The sequence below is a fragment of the Zeus faber genome, assembly GCF_960531495.2.
Source record: "Zeus faber genome assembly, chromosome: 1".
Classification (NCBI taxonomy): domain Eukaryota; kingdom Metazoa; phylum Chordata; class Actinopteri; order Zeiformes; family Zeidae; genus Zeus; species Zeus faber.
In genome coordinates, this window is record NC_137193.1 from 32,131,952 (window position 1) to 32,153,215 (window position 21,264).

Sequence of the window (21,264 nt, forward strand, 5' to 3'; positions counted from 1 at the left end):
TGCTTGAGGCTTTTTGCAAGAGGGTGGAGTCCCCAAACGGTGTCCTTGTTTTGCCTCCCGGCTGCGCTCTGGAACCATCAGACTCAAAAATAACAGCTCCCATATTAACAGTTTACTGTGACCCCTTCCGCCGGGCATAAATAAAAACAAAAAAAGGCATGTTGCTTGTTGATACATTGCGATGGATGCTCCTTTTGTCTCTTCGTGGACGTTTATTTTTTCAGCTTATGAAAGCTATAATATAAGAAAGGATTGTCTCACTGCAGCATCACACAGAACCACCCCCTCCCCACAAACACACTCTTCACCATTGCTTGGGAGGGCAGGCTGCCAGGGATGGTCCACCCCCCCACGCTCCCCCCAGCAAGCCACAGTGGATGGGGGGTGGGGGGTACAAACGCTTGGCATGCTCTGGCAAACAGCGTGCCAAGCAGCCGCACTGGCATCCCCACCTACTGCAAAGGTTCAGCGAGAGGTGAAGCATCGCTTCCCATCACCCCGCGCACGCACACACACACACACAAAATCACCACCACCCGCTTAGATCAGGACAATAAATCGATATTGAAGAGTCGCGAAATAAGGATATTCGTCACATCACGACACAAACCAATTTTCATAATCAGAATTTATGATTATAAGAAGACTTAATGTATCACAGTATGAGTTTGAGGCTTATAACACTATCGGGTATAGGGGTTATTGGAGGGAGCCATGCCATTGTTCCGACAGCCCATTATTCCGAAACCCTAATGTTCTGAAAAATGTCCCATTGGACATCAACTACCCAAGAACCCTAACCATCTCTGACATTATACTTAACCATCTCTAACATTATACCTAAATTTGGCAGTTTCGCCTACCACATGCCACCCAAGTGGTGTTTTCCTGGCCCTCCTGCACAGAGACACAGAAGACGATGGGTTGTAGACACCAGTTTATTGAAGAGAGGAGGCTAGGTGGAAGTAGCCAGGAGCAGATCGAACATGTCATGACATGACTGTACTATACACACACTCACTTTCCTGAGTGTGTGTGGAGATGGGGGTTTTAACCTGTTGCCCATTAGACCAACCAATGAGCAACAGGTAAGCAGCCATCATGATCCGGGTCCCTAATTACCAAGATCCAGGTTAGGTGGGGCTGCTTAACATAGACCATCCCCACACCACATACAACCGACACCAAACTGAAGCCAGGGAGCATTCCTGGCCAAAGCCTAGTCCCCCACCAGGCAGAGAACAGAAAAGAAAAAAAACAACATTAAAATACAGACTCTGACATAGGGTTACTCAACCTAAAACACAGACTCTGACTTAGGGTTACTATACCTAAAAAAAACTAAAAACAACGAACTCTGAAACAGGGTTCCCATACCTTATACAAACAAATGTCCAAAAAAAAAATGTACTGGTCCCCTTCCAGAGGACCTGGTTCCACGGAACACCACGGTCGACCGGCTTCCTTCCCCCAGGGCGACAATGCAGACTCCCCTCCTCTCTTCTCTTCTCTTCTGGAGCGTGGGACCTCGAGCTGCTGTGTTGGCTGGTGAAGGCGTGGCCGGTCTTGGCTGTCGCAGGGGCTGCTTGGAGGGGTGGCCTGGCTGCTGGATGGTCCTGACGGTGGCTGCTGGGTGGAGAAGCTAGCCACCAGCGGTTACCTGTGGTGGTTGCTGCACCTGCTTCTCCCCCGCTCCTCCACTGGACACCTTAGGTGCTGCTGCTGTGAGTCAGGAGAGGGTTGGTGCTGGGGCCGCCCGTTGAACCACTGGTGGCTCAAGGGCATCTTCGGACGGCCCTTCCGTGTCCCTTCCCGGGCCGGAGAGTCCCTGCTCAGGCACCAGTGTGGCAGTTTCTCCTACCACACTCCCTCCACCTTTCAGGGCCCTCCGGCACAGACACAGAAGACGGTGTGTTGTAAAGACCAGTTTCAGAAAGTTGGCCAGTTGGAATTAGCCAGCAGCAGATAGAACATGTCATGATAGGTCTCCTAATCGATCTCAAACATTATTTGGACTATTGGGGTTTAGGAATAATGGATCGTTGGAACAATGGACAGTCCGGAGGGAGGTTTCATTGTGAAAAGCAGACTGGATAATCACACTTTAAATTACATTCATGACATAAATGTAATGTTTACATTCAATGTTTTGAACCTTGGATCCTTCTTCCAACTTATAATTTTAAATCCACCTTTTTCCTGGGTTAGCGGGTGTAAACGTTAGAATCCACAGTTGCTCTTTTGAAAACCGCTTCATCACAAGCACACATTACCACCGTCTGATGCATGAGGCATGCTCACACAATCTGACTTGGATTTCGGGAGTTGAGAGGGTTAAAAACTGAGCGATCACACTTTGACGGCTTGATTTAAATCTGCCATAATTAGCAGCCTCCCACGATTCCCTCAACAGGCAGTCAGAGAAATAGCTATTACGAGAAGAAGAAATATATTTAAAAAAAAAAAAAGGCAAAACGAGGCAAACATTTTCAAATAAAGATCTGGGCGGGGTCACAAGAGGGTCTTGGGTTGGGTTCATTAGCGGAACCAAACCTGAATTTAGTTTGCGAGTGATAAAAAAGGAGAGCAGCGTCTCAAGAGCGGCGGTGGGATTACGTTCAATGAGCTTGCTCGCCGTGCAGTAATTACCTTGAGAGAAAAAACCTCCGGAATAGAAAGAAATAAACTAATTTAAGATGAGAGGAGAGAGAGAGAGCAGGAGAGAGAGAGAGAGGGAGGGAGCTGGGAAGGGAAAGGGTCACTGGGAAAAGGGGGCGAAGGAAGGGCTAAAAGAGCATCCAGGGAGAAGACTTTGAAGGGTCAGTTTGGCAATGTTCTTTTACCAGGTTCAAGTGCCTTTCACACTAAATATTGTATGAAAGCCGTCAAGCTTATTCTCGATAATTAATCAAGATTAATTACCTTGACTGAGCTACCATGAGGTTTTGTGGGGGGTTAGGGTTAACAAAGCTTGTGAAACAAAGAGAAGGAAAATGCAAAACGACCTTCATACTCTTCAAATGACTGTCATCAATTTACAGAAAAAGCCGCTCAAAGAATGAACTAAAAGGTTTCTAGAATCATTTTCTCTCAGGTTATATATTCCATTATTCTTATGCACATGGTTGTTGGTAGTTTAAGCGCTACAGGTATTTATGAAATTGATGTCATTACACTGTAACTACAATGCAACTCAAATGGAAAGGAAAGTTTCCCATCAACATAAGTAAAATGTTTCGTTAATAGGGGTGTGACGATTCTCCAAATCCACAATTTGATTTGACTTTCGATTTTAAGGTCATGGTTCGATTCCATTCAATTTTAGATTTAAACATATGTAATTTTTTCAGCACTGACAGCTATGCCATTGTTAGACTATCGAGTCTTGATTTGTAAAGAAAACACTTTGTTTCTCAATAAGTAACTTTTATTTGAATATGTAAAAATTATAAATATGAAAAAAAATATGGAAATATTTAAACAACACACCCAAACAGCTTTACCAAAACTAATAATAAATGAATAACAGATAATAAAGAATAATGAATAATAAAAAATACGTTACTTAATACACTACATTTAAGTTACTCTCCAAAATAAGCACAGAACAACCAATGCTGTTTTGGTATTGAAGGAAAACTACTTCCTGCAGCTCAGCAGCTCGGATCAGAGCAATCTTTTCTCAAAAAAAAGCAAATAAAATTGGGAACCTGCATGTGATTTCCAAGTTCGAAATCAAACTCTCATTTTGATGGACTTTGAATCGGAATGGTGAAACCCATGTCTTAACCTCATAGATACACCTGCAAGGTGATCAGTCAGACAACTTTGGGAACCGTCCCCCTAAACATTAGTTGAGTAAACTTTACATTTTTTTAATTTATTAATCTACGCAAAGCCTACTGAACTCAGATGCTTTGGGCGACACACTGGATACATGCACACAGTCACGCATAGCAGCAGTCCGATATAATCAAACCTATATCAAGGCAGCAAGTTGAGTTTTCGATGTCTTACTCAAGGGACACCAGAGTGGACGACAACTCATTTGCTTTCCCTGTCCTTTCCCAGGGATTTCAGCGGTTTAAACCAGCAGCCTTTTTTCTTTTCTTTTCCCCATATAAGCTTGCCTCTTTCCCACCACTGCGCCATTCTACGACTGTGGCATCCCTGTCAGACACTTATCTGGCTCTGTCTGAATGGTCCCCATGTGGTAAGACAACGACCGCGTCAAGGCCTGGGCGCAAGAAAAAACCTACGGATGTGGACAAATGTTGGCACATGCTATTGGAGGCTGACGGATGCTTGCTGTACGGGAGAACCCCGTGTACAGCAAGGGGTGTGTAGGAGGGCTCTGTGCCCCCACCCAAGTGCCACTGGTACCACGGCAGCACGCCTGGGGAAAGCGACACATTGCAGAGGAACTCCGGCAATGCCAGAGTGTTAAGTAACCGAGAGGATTATTCAAGGATGAGAATGGGTGCCATTTGCATTGCAAATGGGTTCCGTATTTAAAGCAGAATAACATGCCCTTCAAATAACTTCCACTGCATGGAAATCCCAATGCATCCCTCCCCGTTAAAACAGTTATAAGAACAGGAAGTGCAGCACATGAGAGATTCACTGGCTCCACGCTGGAGAGCGCCATCACACCAAATTAGCGTTGCACCAAAATAAAGACTCCCCCCACCCTTGCACGCTACCCTCAGATATGGAAAAATGTCCCGTAATCATTTCATGGATAGGAAAGGACAAGGACAAGGACAGGTGTACGTGTGATCAACTCGTAGGAATTGCTCGGCATTCCTTCCACAAGTTAGGTGGCTCAGAGAAAAAGAATAAGCTTTGAAAATGCCGAAATGCTCGGTGTTTGGGTCCATGTCAAGCGGTGAGGAAGAGAAATGGGTGTAGTTTGGTGTTTCTAGGTGTAATCATTTCTGATTGGTCGGCCCAATTCTGCCCATGTGCATGTCAAGGATGTAGGCGAAAGAATGAGATTTTAGGAAGAGTATTTATTACATTTCCCCAAAATACATATATGAATATGGGGCTTGGGAAGCTGACGTCACATTGCTGGAGCAAGCCGACATGTTTGGGGGATCGCTGGCACTGACTGTGAATGTCGGTCGGCATCTTTGAGTTAAAAGATGTTTGGAAGTCTTGTTAGGTGAAAAACCGCCACAGAAAATCTTGCAACCATCTCATGTGAAACCTCGACCCTTCTGTTTCTCCCTTCCTTTCTCCATTTTGGTACCTTTCATGTTTTAGCTATTTCTATGCTACTGAATGGAAGCGATCCTCCAAAAATTGAGACCGGAGTCCACAGAAACCCAGAGCAATCGTCAAACTTCCCGGGCCCTATACATGTACGGTAAATCCGAATCTGAATCAGGCTGGCCAAGCACTATTACACATACAAGGGATTTGACTCTTACAAAACAACAGTCAAGAATGTAAAAAAGAAGTCAAGCGCAATTTGAGAGATAAATATTTACATAATAAAATGTACCTCACAAATATATATAAAGAAATAAGACAAACAAATACATTTAAATGAGCAATAGACAACGGTTTTGCATTGAATTTCATTATCATTATGAAGTTAATGTTGATTACAGTGTAATGGCTATAGAATAATGACACCATCGTTGACGTATCGCAGCAAGCAGGCCTCAAGTGGCCTCTATGTATATATGTCTATGATTCGACCAAAATAAATTAAATGAAATTAAACTTTTCAACTGATCTCTCCAGTGAACACTCTTTTTGGTGTTGATCATTTTCATGGAGCGCTCTGAGCGATCATAAAGCGATTATTGTTGAACAACACCACCACTTGGAAAACGCTCTGGGGCGCTTGAAAAGTTGTCTATTGCCCCTTTAACTAATACAATTATTTATAAATATATTAAAAAAAAGTTGTAATATTTTCAAAAATGTACACATCATCTAAAAAAAATAAAGACACGTGTTGTAAAGCCGTCTCGTTTGGAACATCCTAACGTCTGATTCAGGTGTGGAAACGATCGAGGGCGGAAAATAATCGTGTTTTTTTGCGTTTGTCTTACCCCCCGAGTCCACCTGCAACCCCCGCCCCTCCACCCCCCCATGGTGAAAAGGGCGAACGGCTCCTTATCCGGCCAACGAAGCCGGCAACGCCCTGACGCAATTTCTACATAAGTTTCACGGCAACGGAATCAGTATGCGGGCTGGATCCCCCTCCAACTGAACAAGATATCTTTCATTCATTATTGATGTTGTGTGAGAGGGAGCCCCCCCCCCCCCAAGGACTCACAGGATTCCCATAGCTGGACCGCGCATCAAAGGCTTCTCTATCATCCTGTCTTCTCTTTCCCTCACCCCTCCGCTCACTGACTATTCACATTACATGCTCCATCTTGCTCATTTAGCCAACCAGCCCCCCGCCCCTCCCTCTTCTCTCTCTCCCCCTCCCTCCCTCCCCCCCACACGCTCATTTAATTATGCTATCACTTGTGGAGTATAATACAATCGCTGGCGGAACGCTTTGCATCTGCGATATCATCGTCAACATCCGAATCGTGGCACGACTAGTGAATATTTGTCTACAACGACGCAGGCACACCCATAAAAATCGGTGTGCAGGAGACAGAAGACGTGAAGTTGTAAAGCACATAGCTAATATTGTGCGTACTTCAGAGAAGGCAATGAAATACATAAGTAAAAGCCTTCCGGTCTCACTTAATCAAGCTATAATCTGTATTGATTGCAATCCCTGCATCAGCATTTAGCCGCATATATAGCATTTAGCACCTGTGGACCTCGCATCCTTCAGCCCTACACAGTTAAACATGATCTTTAGAAATATAATTGTGTGCTGGGGAGCAGTTGAGTGCCGTGCTTCATTCATTAACCGGCAATTCCAATTCCAACCTCTCAGTGGGTCGGGTGAGAGCCGTCACCCCTCCCCGGGAGCAGCCAGCCATTAGCTGGCGCGCAACAAAGAGGCTCTCACCAAACAGTTCTCAGAGAGCCTGAGAACGAAGCACTGAGGGGTTATTTGGGAAATTCGCTTTTTGTATGTCTCACGCAGATTCGGACGAGAAGGTCAACGCCAGTTTCGTCCCTGTGTTTCTGGTACAGAGACGGCGACGGGCTGCATGCTAACTGTGTTAGCACAATGCAAGGCAGCAGAGGGGTTCGGCTTGCCTAGCTCTGGTAAAATGAGGGAAATTGCACCTTCCACCATCTGAAAAGAAGATTTATTTAAGCAGTACAACTTGTGTCTTTGTGATGCAAAAATATAAAAACAAGATCTCAGAACGCAGATACATTCCAAACAATTGGCACTATCCATTTGAAATGATTCACTGTGAAGGCCACTCCAAAATCAGTTGGGGTTGCCAGGTATTAACCGTACTGCCCCACAATCTTTATAAAATAATTATTTTATCATTTTTTAAAACTAATATGCGGCATATACATCAGAGTTTCCATTATCCGGTAAGTACTGTTTTTTGAACGGGAAAATTGTTGAAGTATGACTGTGGCAGCCTGCCACACGCCACTCAAGTGGCATTTCCAGGGTCCTCCAGCACAGAGACACGGACGACCATGGGTTGTAGACAACAGTTAATTGTAGCGCGGCGCCCAGGTGGAATTATCCAGGAGCAGATGGAACATATCATGACAGGGCTCCTATCCTGAGTGTGTTTCGATGGGGGTTTTAACCTGCTGCTCGTTCGCCCAACCAATGAGCAACAGGTATGCAGCCACCCTGACCCAATCGCCTGGGTCCACGTCAGGAGTGGCTGCTCAACCCAGCCCCACACCACACCACCACATACCCCCAACACCAAACTGAGGCCAGGAAGAATTCCTGGTTTGGCGTTTCTTTGGATATGTAGGCTTCCGACCCAAACAAGACTGTATATATGCATCTTGTAAAATAGGTCGACAAGACATATTTTCATTATTTACTGTAATAAGACCTACTTGCCATATTCATTTAGTTTTTGATTTAATCAAAATTGTATTTGAGTAAAATATTAATCAAAGCGGCTGCTCTTGCTGCTCATTGATCACAAACATAAATTATTGGATTTCAAATTGTAATATGTGTCATATTTATTTATTTATTTATTTTTTAAATGGCGTTAGCTGACGGGACTTATTTTATTGTAAGTATTAAATAAAAAATATTATACATCTACATGCCTTCATGATGTCATTCTCTACATAGCCTGCTTATCAATTGTTTTTTAGCTCAATAAACACAGATAATATTTGACCGGAATCACTCCCATTTGTCTGGGAAGTTTAAATCCTCGTGGACACGTTGACCGGCAGCAATTTGCCGATTAACGTGTCGTGGAAGATCCCGATGATTAATACGGGGTAGGTTGGGTGAGCATGCATGCTGTTTTAGAGCGACGCCTGTTTTATATTCAAACAATTACACCTCACTCACACAACCTTGACAAACACTTATCTGAAATCAATAGTAAAATGTGGTGAAACTAAAGCAAGTTTAAAAAACAATTACAATGGCCAATGGCATTTAAAATCTGGCTCTTGACAAAATATTTAAATCCTCATATAGAGACTGAGGCAGTGTGTTGTTAGTCACTGTAATCCTGATGAATGAATGGATGGATGATGAATGGATGAGTGGGTGGACGGGTGAATGGATGGATGGATGGGTGGATGGATTGATGGTGGAATGGTAGATGGATGGGTAGATGGGTGGATGGATGGGTAGATGGATGGTGAATGATAGATAAACGGTCTGAATCTGGATGAGATAGACAAAAAACTGATTTTGCTTTAATATAGAGTATGCATGGGCATTTTATTCTCACTTCACAAAGGCAGGAAGACCCCTTTCCAGCATTGCGATGATGTTGAAAGAAGAAATATTTTTCAAGAGCCACTCGTCCAACACACACACACACACACACACACACACACACACACACACACACACACACCCAAAAGACTTTCAAGGGTTGTGCGACTTTGAAACTCTAGAGCTCCATATCAAACTTGACTGAGGTGTCCTTCAGAATGTCACCCAGCGCCCGTTGATAGATCTCCCTTAAAACCTGATAGCACTTTGCCACCTACTGACTGGGAGCGGCAATCACATGACAAAATTAGAGGCCATTACCACCCCTCCAAAATAAAAAACAGGAAAATGGATATGGAAATAAAAGAGGAACGTCCCTATATTTCTCCACGTGTAAATGGATCGCTTAGTACTGTGTTTTGTAAGAGGGGAAAAAAATACTCCTGAAAAGAAGGAAAGCATTTTCATAATGTTAATTCTGAAGGAGAAAAAAAAAATGTATGGAATAATTAAGAGCCTTTGATTTAGACTGAACAAGGCTAAACATGAAAGCATTAAGGGAAAAAAAAAAAAGGGGCGCGCGCGCGCACACACACACACACACACACACACACACACACACACACACACACACACACACACACACACACACACACACACACACACACACACACACACACACACACACACACAGAAATTGCTGATGGAATTAACAACATTATTAATGTAGGCTTATACTCCGGGCTATTGCATCTCCGAGGTTCATGCTTTGATATCTCCCAAAGTCATTAATATTGCATGATGTTGCTGAAGTCTTAATCACCACGTTCGCCACTGTATAATGCACTCTTTCTTTTTTTCCTTTTTTTTCCCTTCACCCACCAGAGGTTTTCTTACAGAATAAGCCGGACACAATATCATGCCCGCCATCACTGGCAGCACCAAAGAAACCCCGGAGCGCAATCCCGCAATTCGCGCTGACACTTCGCTGTCATTCCGACTGCTTGTGTATGGCGGCTTTCTGCACATGACCATGCGCTGGCGTGCATAACAAGCGGGTTAATGGAAACGCTCCCCCAGTCAATCACCAAGTGTTAACATACGAGGGAGAGAGAGAGAGAGAGAGAGAGAGAGAGAGAGAGAGAGAGAGTTGAAGGGATTTTATTTTTTTTATTTTGTTTTATTTTTTTCCTCAATGCACAGGGTTCAGGAGGAGAAACATCAAAGGTTTTTAAACGGCAAGCATGAAAGGCCTGGGAAATGAGCTCCGAAAAGGACGGGATTGCCAATGCCTGGAGGAGAAGGGGAAGAGAGAGAGAGAGAGAGAGAGAGAGAGGGAGAGAGAGACAGACAGGTACTTCCCTGTAAGCCCCGAAATGAAGTTGCTCCCCCGGTTGTCTGCAGGGAGTGGTGCCGGGATGTGGTTGAGGGGAGGATGAGGATGAGGATGAGGGAGCATGTACAGAGAGAGAAAGGTGGAGAGAGAGAGAGAGAGAGAGAGAGACAGGGCTGCGACAACAAACAAAAAAAGGACTTCATAAAACACACCTGGTTTCTCCGACGCGAAAAGGGTTTTAGTTATTTAATAGGGTTTGTGTTTGTTCTGTGTTTTTGCAGCTAGCGGGTCAAGGGGGAGTTTCAACTTTCCCCTCGTATTCACTGCCTGTGTTGGGGCTGGCGGGAATGGTACGTTTTCAACTGAAAATATAGTGTGGACCTACTGTTGCACAAATTCTGGATTTTTCGGTTTTAAAACGCATCACATTTATATTTAAAAAAAAGTCTCCTTTGTTCTCCCAGATAAATGCCGTTTACAAAGCCCCCATCATCAAGCAATGCCATGACATGAATTACCTTTAAAAACTCAAATAAAAAAATAAGAATGATCCACAGCAAAGCACTCAGAGCGCCCTCCCCAATAAACAACACCATTGAAAGCAAATTAAAATTGTGACGCAAATAAACGGCACAGAAGATATACATATAGTATAGGCAAAGCAAAAGCACCCCTCACTGTTCTCCAATTCACAATGCGTATGGAAGGGACGCTTTTTTTTTTTTTTGACAACAATAGTGTGTCATCCAAGCACATCCTCCAACATCATAAAGCATCTTAACCGCCAAATAACATGACATCACAAAACCAGAATATATATATATATATATATATATATATATATATATATATATATATATATATATATATATATTAAAAAGACATCCAGTCAGAACACCATCCAGACAAGCTCAGTGTCTCAGCGGCAAATCTGCCCACGCAGCGTCACTATTGACGACATCAAATATCGCGATATCTTATGACCGACAAAATTGAAATTGATAAAAAAAAGACATTTGATATTTCATCACGGGCAACGATGGAAATGCTGAAGGAAATCGCAGCATCTATTTCGCGACATGACCATAACAAACAACAACCAGCGAGTCTCGTATCGCGATATCGACATATCGTCAGACCGCGTTCCACAACGACTCGTCGCTCACGTGTTTTCCAGCCTCGACAGTCAATTCACAGTTTGGATGTTTGGTTTTTTTTTTGGGGGGTTTGTGTTGTTTTTTTTTTCCCCCTCCTGCCCTGACACGAAAAACTTTTTTTTTTCCCCTCCATGTGTGGGTCCAAACTTGTTTGAATGAAAACCACAAAAGACGTCCGTCGCACACAGTTGGACTCACCCGCATCCCGTGAAGAGCCTCGACATCTTAATTCGCCGCTTATCCTAAGAAGAAGAGAAACACACACACACACACACACACACACACACGCACGCACGCACGCACGCACGCACCGCCTGACGTTCCTCGCGGTTAAGCGGCGGACTTGCCCCTTAACGCGTCTGCAGCCGGTGGAGGATTAAAATCGCGTTTGTTTGTTTGTTTTTTTGGTGGCGGCGCCGGTGTGTATTTCTGGCGGAGGTCCGATCCGGGCACGGGGCACACGCGCGACCCGTCGGCGCACGGCAGTCAGGTGCACCAGCACCACGCACGGCGCACACGCTGCGGCGGAGCAGACCGGGGGTTGCGCGGTGCCAATAGGGTACGGGCTGGCATCGCCAGTGCGCATGTTACGTTGACACTGGTTCGCGTTGCGGCGTGAAAGGTGGCGCTTAGCGCGGCGTGCAGCCCCCACCTCCCCGGGCGTGGGGGGGGGGGGGGGGGGGGGACGACTTTTGACTTGGAACCGCTCGACATTTACGGGTTCCATCCCGAACCCGAAAGCAGGGGCGCGAAGGGGGGAACGGGAGAGAAGTTAGGGCAGCGGTTCTCAGCGTGGGGTCCGGGGTCCGCCTCAACTTCGCCATTATTATTTCGATTTTCAGTCGTTGTCATTACTAGGCTTTGTTGAATCCTACACGCCACATGTATTGCAACGTCAAATTTTCTTTAAGGGGTTTTTGCAGATGTATTTCTAAATCGAACACTTCATGGCGATTCAGAAACGATTACACAAAATGCCAAATTCGAACTTAATTGTATCAATTGGTCATTTTGTTTCCTACTGATTCTGATGCTGTTATTTATTGTTACTATCACCGACCATTGTGTAGAAAAATGCATTAACTTCACAACTGTGTGTTTCATACTTACTTTTGAAGTAAATACCAAAAAAAACTTTGCTATGAACATATAGTAGATAGGAAGAAAGACATGAAGACTGGGTAAGTATGACATTTATTTGTTTGAGAGAAACGGATTACTTTACGCTTCTTGGATCCATATTTATTCAATACATTTTTACTTATGAGCATACTGTTGCTGTTTACTATCTACTTATTGCATTTCTATTTTTTATCATTGTTTATCATGCCGGAATGGCTGTGCACTTGTAATATTACAATATCAAAATAAATCATCTGTAATGAATCTCCCTCCACAGGGCATTAGATTATGAGGCAGCAAAGTTGGTCATACCTCACTTGTTCATTCTCCATGAGGTGATAACAACAATCTGGAGAATTCATACGCATAAAATTCTGGTCTCTGGAATGAACTCCCAGAGAGTCACAATAGACTCAGTTTGAGTGCACAGGTGGGCAACCATCGGATAGATTACAGCACAATCAAATCAACCCCTTTCTGGTGACGGAAACCAAAATAATAGTCCACCAAGGATGAACCCTGAACCCAAGCTGGAGTACAGGTACGGACAGTAAATCTCACTCAGGGTATTTGGGAACCAGAAATCTGCTGTGCACATGCATCTACAGGGGATTTTTTTCCCGTCTCTGATCATCCTGACACATCCCAACGCCCGGGGGAAGACACACTTAAACAATGGAGGAAAACAAAAACATGCAAACTCTGCACAGAACCTAAGGTGTACTGCGAGGCCGTTCCACCGTAACCCACGAAAAGACTATATGCTATAATATCAGCACGTCTGTTCTTCAGTTTTTACAAAACTGTATCATGCGCAGTTCTGGGTCCGACAATCAAAGGAGGCAGAACACATTAGTAACCCTTCCTCAGAGGTAACACTCTAGAAACCTCAATGGGGGCTGAAAAGCAATAGGTGTACAATAGGTGCATAGTGGGCAATGATACCTCGACTACTGCCATGATCCACAAAAAATACCACCACATGATACAGCCAAGATTTGCTTAGTTGCAGAGTCTAGTCAAAGTCAAAAAAAAAATGTAGATTTCTTAAGGAGGTGGGCTTGTACAGGATAAACAGGAACTAAGCGAGCTCACAGACAAACAGGTGTATGTGGTGAATTCATGTCTTCGACTTTGTTACTTTGAGGCTTTTACCGTTTTGTTTTTTCTTTTGTCTTGAGTTCTCACAGTTCAAAATGATTTCTTCAATGGACAACTTCATGGGTTGGCCAATGACTTCCTAATCAGATTTAACATTATTATATATATATATATATATATATACACAGACTTAACTTAACCATTGCCTTAGTAATTCTTTTGCCTTTTCTCTATATCAGCATGGCTTCCTAGGGTCCTCCAGGGTTCCCACCGTGCAAAGCGGCTGAGGCATTGCCGCTGACAAACTTTAATGTACTCCCCTGTGCTCCGGCAGAAATCCTTGCACCCCCACCCATCCCCCCACCTCCCCAATGCCCTCCGTGGCCCATTCAGTGGCAGGAGATGATGTTGTTATCAGCACTAAAGGGCAGAGTGTGCATTCCATCTCCGGGAGATACTGTCTCTCTTCTCCCCGCCCGGCTCAGAATGGAGAGAGTGATAGTTGGAGGGTGGAGCGGGTGGGTGGGCAGGTGGTGGGGTGGCTCCTCTTGATTTTAATTTTTTTATGTTCTCGGACACCGTAACAATTCACTGCTCCTAATCTTCGCTCCCCATTTTACGCTGATTCGGACAATTACTGGAGTGGCTTTATTCATGGCAGGGTCGACAGGACAGTCAATAGGATTCCCCTGGGCCAGGAGACCTATTGGATTGGATCACAGGACGGGGCAAGACCCTTGCTCTGGCTGGCTCTTTTATCTGATGAAATGCAGAGGAGCTGACCTACGAAGAAAATAATCATAATAATAATATACTTTTTACATCTCCTAACATAAATGTCTGCCGTATGGTGGTTTTGTGGGTGGAGGAACAGGAAATTGATCCTTATGTACCAACTGTGTCATTTTCTACAGACTGTATGAACGAATAAAAAACACCTCTACACCCCACCAGGAGCACAAAGGCCACACTCAGACATTGCAAAACAAATTAAGATAATTTCAAGGTAAATCTAAGAGTTGTCTGTAAAGAAATAACAGACAACCATAATGAAGATATTATTTCCATGGCTCTAGTTAAACCCTACAGCAAGGTGTTATATTACTGTGAACACCGTCTCCACTCGGGACATTTGGGGGCAGCTTGTAAAACGCAGGGGAGTTTATTTAATGCTTCATAAAAGAGGGCGATAACAGAGGCTTTCTCCTGTGGAATTCATTAGCCTTGTACTTGTTTTTTATTCAGGAGGTGTTCGCAGATGCCCCCTGATATGGAAACGTAGCGGAGTCACGGATCACCCCACCGCCTGCTACAGCTAATCACTGACGAAGCGTAGCGTAATGTCTTTACAGGAAGAAAATTGAAACATTCGTAATTGGCGGTCGGCATGGAAGCGTCGGGAGGAACCGCATTTCCCACAGTTATGGAAGACACTCTTATCTCCCGGCTGCGACAATCAGATTAGGCCCGTATTTGGCCGTACTCGAGGGCCTCGAACCGACCGCCCTCAGATAAAGCACCGAGACGGTTATCGTTGTCACGGTGACGTAACGTTTCTTCTCCCTATTGAAAATTTTTCCTTATTTTCTTACTTTTTCTTACCGCAGCATATATTTAGAACACCATATCGTCTTTTTTTCTAAATGGTGAAGTCAGCAAGCCAGGCCTAATGCCTTTCATATATCAGCTTGATGGGCGTGGATGGCACGGCGTGCCTCTCTCTCGCGTGCGTTTTGCTTATTGCAGTCAGCTCCGTTCCCGCAAACACAGCAATGCTGGCGGGATATTCCTTTTTTTTTTCTCCAGACACTGCATTCCTGCCACCCGCATGTGTCATCTATCACCCAAAGCTCATCCTTCAACCTGTATTGTGCATTGTTCTTTCTTCAGTTAAACCTTTGCATGCCTTTGCCAGTGTTGATATGAGCACGTTCCTGTATATGCATCAGTCTTCAAAAAAAAAAGCAGGGACAATGCTCGGAAAATCTTGCCCCCTCAACGCATTGTGGGATGCGCTCAGCCGTGTAGCGTCCAGTACTGTGATATTTCAACGGATGTAGTATTTCATCCTGGTACTTTTCACAGACTATTTGTTGAATCGTACGGATGCAAACATCACTACTATATTAACTGGGCATTCTTTAATACGCTTGAATGCAATTTTGTCTCACCGGGCATTGATGGATAGTGGCAGCGTGGATAAGTCTCTGCCGGCAAAATAAATAACTATTTCACCATGTGCAAGGACACAAACTGTCGCTGATACTGGAGGAAAAAAAACAGGCTAGATGCCAATTGGGAATCGCAAAGATTGTTTGTTTCGATTATTTTGTGCATTTTGAACTCTGTTTTCAACAGATTTGACGGGGGCCGAACACAGATTTTACAGCACCACCAGACGAGCCTTGAAGTGAATATGGGAAGTGGGAAGTGACAACACTCGCTGTGAACCCACAGGTGGTCCTCACTCTGCACGCCTCTGATCACAATTTCTTGATTATATCACGTGGAAGCGTGAGCATGATATGAGACTTCAAATCATTTGAAATTCGACAAGGTGACTGGACTCCGTCGAGGTATTGACGAATATAATGTGATCTCCCAGAGTCTGGGAGGCAGATAGCGATTAGGAGAGAATATTCACATGATCGAATCTAGGCATTCACGCCCCTGGGGGAATGAGTTTCAAATGGAGAAACAATTCATGCATCCATCTTAATATTTATTTATAACACATTATGCCTTTTATTTTTGCTGAGAACAGCACTTCTTGATGTAGACGGACGGTGTATCTTCTCTCTTGTAGGCCCACACACACACACACACACACACAATCTGGATTCTGGAACTGCTCCATGGGTCAAGTCGAGGTCAGAGAGAGATAATAACAAAGGGAGCAGGTGATGCCACAGCGCCAGAAAATGGCTGTCGGTATCATGCGTTGCATTACAGATGCCCGGCAAGAAGGCATTATACAGGACAAGGATGCCCCCTAGCGCACGAATATTTTATTTGTTTTTAGAATACACCCCAGTTTCCACTCATGAGTTGGACCTTGGATGAGTGGTATTCAAACTGTGGGTCATGGAGGATAGTAGGGGGGTGTGAAAATGAAAAATACTAGGCCTTTAATATATATTTTAAGCAGTCATTTGACATGATTAATTACATTTCATGAAATATGTTTATTTAAAGTTTCTAAATTGAAGTGGTTGTTAGTTTCACTAGCTCATTGAAAATAATGCAATCTGTTGGTATTTTTATGTATTTTCATTATTTTTTGGATTAGTTGATTAGTCATTTGTTAAATTCACATTAACCCAGTGAATGAGGGATGGTTTTGTGAAAGGACAAACAAAATAGTTGATATATTGAACATGTGGAAAACATCTCCTTTATCGTGCTATAATACCATTACTTAAAGTTGTGGTGTGCAAGATATAATAAAAGTATAATAGATTTATAATATACATGAGATCTCGCATGTGGGTAAGATATTATGGTATTTACTGTAGTAGGTCGCAGCAGAACCCTGGTCTTTGAACAAACTTGTTCGATTGGAAGTTCAAACAGAAAAGTGGAACAGTTTCTGCTGCAGTGATGAAAAGGTTGACTCTTTTTTGAGACTCGGTTCCAGTTGACTCAGTGAAAGGATTGGGTCAATTTTGCAAGTCTTCCATTTGTTTGATTGGGTGGTGTAACGCATGGTTGGCTCTGTTGGACCGGGAATTATAACAAATGTTTTGGTCTTTTTGCCACACTTATTTTGTCATGAGTAATTATTTTTAGTTTGCTTGCCCCAGCCTGCTAAATCCAAACTTAAGGAGCACATTGCATTGTTTTGGCACATTCGGTGCTGTTTATAGCTTTTTGAGGGCCCTATGCAAAATGTTGATGGGGGCTCTCTATTTTGTGAAAGTATAGTGGGGGTTTCCAAACCCACTAAGCTGGGTGTTAGGCCCACGGCCTCCCAGCGCCACTAGAGGCCGCTCTTGCCCCATCTGCAGCTCCCTCCTTGAGCCAATTGCACAGACCTGGGATCTATTACCTGCTTCACTCCACACAGTATTTAGTCTCCAGCTTCCCAGTCATTCTTTACCAGAGCGTCAACTAGCTTACCCGAGTTGTACAGCTACTGGCTCCATTCCTAGTGCTTGTTTCAAGTCTCTAGTTTATGTCTCTTTGTTTTGTCTTCCCCTTACCTGCTTGTCTCTGCTCGTCGACCCAGTCTGTTCGTCCCTCTCCAGCCAGCCCGGTTTACCTGCTTGTCACTGTTCGTCGACCAAGGCTGTCCGTCCTTCTCCATCCAGCCCGGTTCCCCATCTCTCCACCCGGATCCTGAACCCCTCCTTCCGGTCATCATCATCCCTGCCCAGCCCTGCTCCATCCCTACCTGACCGGGTCCCCCCGGCCAGCTCCACCGTGTGGGCTAATAAACATCCTTTGTCCGCCTCCCGTGTCGTGCGTTTGGGTCTCTCCTAGCCCTGGCCGTGACACTGGGGCATGCATTTAACATTTACATGCATCACTCTGGTGCACTTTAAGAGGGAAAGGGGCTAGATCCGTGAAAAAGTATTAACCACTTAAGCCCTGAGCATCTTTCTTGGGCTCCGAGTGAGGTGGAGCAGATGGAGTTTGGGGGGGTGGTCAGCAGTTGGTGCCACATACAAGTGTCTTACACCATCAGAAAGCTGAGACCCTCAGGAATCATTTGCTTGACACTGTATGTCGATCTTTTCTACCAATCACAAGGTAATAAATATTTTTTTGTAATTGTCTAATATGATTAATAAAGAAGTAGGGGGCTTTGAACATTATACTCATATCTAATGATGGCCATTCCTATGCTAAGTTATGTGTTTTTAGTTGTTGCATCAAGTTGTGGGTTAATACCATTAATTACACAGCTTTGGTACACTTTCATTTTTGACCACTGGAGAATGAGGGAAAAGGGTCAAAGGGTCAAAGGACCACCTGAAGACCTCATGACCTTGAAAATGTGAGGCCCACGGCCTCCCAGCACCACAAGAGGCCGCTCTTGACTCATCCGTGACTCCTCCCTTAAGCCAATTTCACACACCTGGGATCAATTACCTTCGTCACCCACACAGTATTTATTCTCCAGCGCTCATGGCCAGACTGTCAACTAGCTTACCCGAGTTATGGCGACTGGCCAGTTCCTAGTGCTAAGCGCTTAGTTCCTAACGCTTTGTTCCTAGTTGATGTCGCCTTGTTTTGTCTTGCCCTAACCTGTTTGTCTCCTCTCCTTGACCAAGCCTGTCCGTCCCTCTCCATCCAGCCCGGCTCCCCGTCTCTCCACCTGTATCCTGGACCCCTCCTGCCCGGTCATCATCCCTGCCTTGCCCTGCTCCATCCCTACTCGACCGGATCCCTCCGGCCATCTCCATGGTGTTGTCGAATAAACATCCTTTGTCTAACCCCCTGTCTGCCTCCCATGTCTGTGTCGTGCATTTGGGTCCCGCCTAGCTCCTGTCGTAACACTACGTCCGGCCAAAAGACATGGACCCAGCCCACACAGGGGCTCCGCCGCACACTCCAGAACCAAGAACCCTGCTCCTCCGGCCCCCCCTCCACCATGGCTCCCAGTGCCCCCCTCGTCCCCCATGAGACTACAGCCCGTGCCTCCTGCCTGGGCGGCCACGCCCCGGTCTCCAGCCCCAACTATGCAAGCGCCCCCGAAGCCCCCCGAGGAGCGAGCCCGCTGCATACAGAAGGCGCCTGTGTGTATTGCGGCTGTCTGGGACACCTCCTAGCCACCTGCCCGGTCCAGCCGGGCGAAGACGACTCCTCGGTAGGTTTACGTTCCGGCTGCTCCAGCTCCAACCCTCTCTCCCATCCTCTGCTCCCGGCTATCCTCTCGTGGGGGTGTATAACACTCTCATAGATCCCGGGGCGGTTGAGTTTTCTCGACCTGGGACTACCACGCCAGCTAGGACTGACACCCGTCCTTCTCCCCACGCCGCTCGAGGTCAAGGGACTGGCCTTGTCACATCTGACCTGGATTACCCACCAGACAGCTCCCCTCAAGCTGCTACTCTTGGAAACCAGCATGAGTCTATGGGTTTCTTCCTCATCCATTCCCCGTACCCCCTGGCTACGGCTCCACAACCCCCAGATGGACTGGCGCTCGAATAGTGAGCGCCCACTGCCTCCGCTCGGCCTCTACCCGGACACACCACCAGCGGTCCCCGAGAGCCCCGACCTGTCCTCTGTTCCATCGCAATATCTGGACCTGGCCCCGGTTTTCAGCGAGCAGGGCACGCTGTCCCTACCACCTCGTTGCCCCTACGACTGCGCAATCAATCCCTCCCCTGCAGTCGCCTGTATAACCTCTCCCGGCCCGAACAGGAGTCCATGGAGACCTACATCCGCGACTCCCTCGCCCCCGGGATCGTTCACCCCTCATCTCCGCTGGGTGCGGGGTTCTTTTTTGTTGCCAAAAAAGTTATGTTAGAATATCTGGTAATGTATTTCGGTCTGTCAAATGCCCCAGCGGTCTTCAGGCCCTGATTTAACAACGTCCTCGGGACATGCTCATTCATTTCTTTGTGTACCTTGATGACATGCTCATTCATTTCTTTGTGTACCTTGATGACATCCTGATCTTTTCCCAATCCCTCTCTGACCACGAGAGAGACGTACACCTGGTGCTGCAGCAGCTCTGAACCATCTGTTCGTGAAGGCCGAGAAATGTATCTTTCATGTTCCGTCCATTTCCTCATTATTGGCTGGGATGGACCCTAAAAAGGTGGCCGCCATGACGAGGGGCCAACCCCAAACAATAGAAGGCAACTCCAACACTTCCTCGGTTTTGCAAACTTCTACTGGCGCTTCAGCCACATCGCCATCTCCACGGTGTTGTCTAAACATCCTTTGTCTGCCTCCCATCTCTGGTTGTGTGTTTGGGTCCCTCTTAGTTCCGGTCGTAACAGAAAAACACTTTAGAAAACACAATGCTGTGATGCAGTATCATCAACTTTTGGAGATTTGTGTGATTTTGACGGTTAGATGACAAGCACTATTTTCTGAAAATGGCTCAGAAAACCACTTATCTTCAATGTACCTGGACATCACGTACATTTTCTGAATGGTCTAGGTGTCTCCATTCTGGGTCTATTGTTCCATGAGGCTGTGATTATCCCAGAGGTCACAATAGGTTATCTTATACAGGAAGGTCAAGTTTTAAAAAAAAAAAGGCTGTCATCTCATTGAAATGGTTACTATGAAGTCACGGGTGAATACAATCAGGCTGTTTGGATTCACAAGTCTTAGCTTTTTACAATTCCACATTGACTGTTTAGGTACAACAGTGTACAGAAATAGGGAAAATTATATATATATACAGTAATCACAGTACTGTATTGATATGCAGCACTCAGTGATTACTGTATAGTCTTTTCTATTTGTTCTCTATGTAGAACACTTTATACATCCAATACAGTAATGAGAGATTTCTTACCCATTGTCATTTCAGAATGCCCAGATGATGGACACTACTGTAAACCTCTGATTTCTAATTGTGCAACATGTGTTGGCCCATGGGCAGAGTCAGTGTGGATCGTAGGAAATTTAAGTTTAGCATTTTGAATGGCAGTGTGTTCCAAGTGAACACAAGAGATTCTATTCATAGAAATTGTGTGTAGTGTTTTGGGGAAAAACAAAAAAGTGGTTTAGAACTGAAATCTGAGTAACACAGGAAT